We start from the raw sequence: 1,142 nt of genomic DNA, 5'->3' as shown, positions 1-1,142 counted from the left end.
GCGGCACACAAAGTTTTGCCTGCACGTAAAGTTCTACAGCATGTCTGCGTGCTCCAAAATCCGTCGGATTCCCTACGAGCGCATACGCTGAGACGGTACTTACACTTACGGATCCCAAACCTGATTGCACACGTTTTGGCACGTAGACAGCACGTATTTGCACGTATAGTATAGTACGGATGGTTGTGCCATGGAATCAATCATTGTGCCCTTAGCGTTATACGCCATTTCAATTAGGACGGCGCTCCCACCACGCTGTTTAAAATTTGACAGGTCGCTCAACGAATTTTATAGCAAAAATATTAGGAAAAAAACAACTAATTTTTCTACACTTTGTGTGTTTGTCTTTTCAGCTATAGCGAAACTTTTACATTTTGTGTGATATAGCCAGTACGATACTACGAAATCGAAAGTTACACACATCCGTTTTAGGTCGCAGTGAGAGCGCAGCGCGATCGCCGTCGAGTGGAAAGGTGTCTTGTGCTTGTCAAGTCTAGGGACTTTGAATACAGAAATTGATTCATAACAGTTATGTGTTGACCGTGTAATATATCTATAATCAGCGTTAAGAAAGAATTTTCGTCGTCTTGACACTAGGCTGAAAAAAACTCCCGATTTTCCGTCCCTTTTTTCTAAAAAAAGTCAATTCACTAGCATAGCATGTCTTTTTCACAGCGAAGCTATAGCTTTGAGCCAGTTGGCAAGCGTAGGTGTGCATATGCACGTGGGTGTAGTATTTGTTTGGAACGGGATATGACGGAAGTAAATACCACAAACCACGGGGGAAAACATTTTCGCAGAAAAGTCATTTCAAGCTCGTATAAATGTGTTCCTCGTATGTTACAACTTTATTATAACCCTTCTATTTCTAAGAGGATCGTAAATCCCAAGGCGTCATAATTGTGCAAGGCGGTTTACTCCAAACTCGTCAAGATTCTAATACATATCAACGTCTCTCCCATCTCTGCACTTAAGACAAAGAAGTTAACAAAACGTATTCAGTGTAAACTCAAGGAATCGCTATTGTGATACAGCGATTGTATTATGTGTGAGAGCGTTGTACTGTACTAGTATGTTTTCACAAGGAAAATTGACATGAAAATGAGTGACAAAAGGAACTCTGAAGTCTTCTTCGTAATTTT

Source organism: Branchiostoma floridae, chromosome 11, assembly GCF_000003815.2.
Source record: "Branchiostoma floridae strain S238N-H82 chromosome 11, Bfl_VNyyK, whole genome shotgun sequence".
Taxonomy (NCBI): domain Eukaryota; kingdom Metazoa; phylum Chordata; class Leptocardii; order Amphioxiformes; family Branchiostomatidae; genus Branchiostoma; species Branchiostoma floridae.
The sequence above is the reverse complement of the archived record's forward strand: the minus strand, read 5'-3'. Positions refer to the sequence as shown.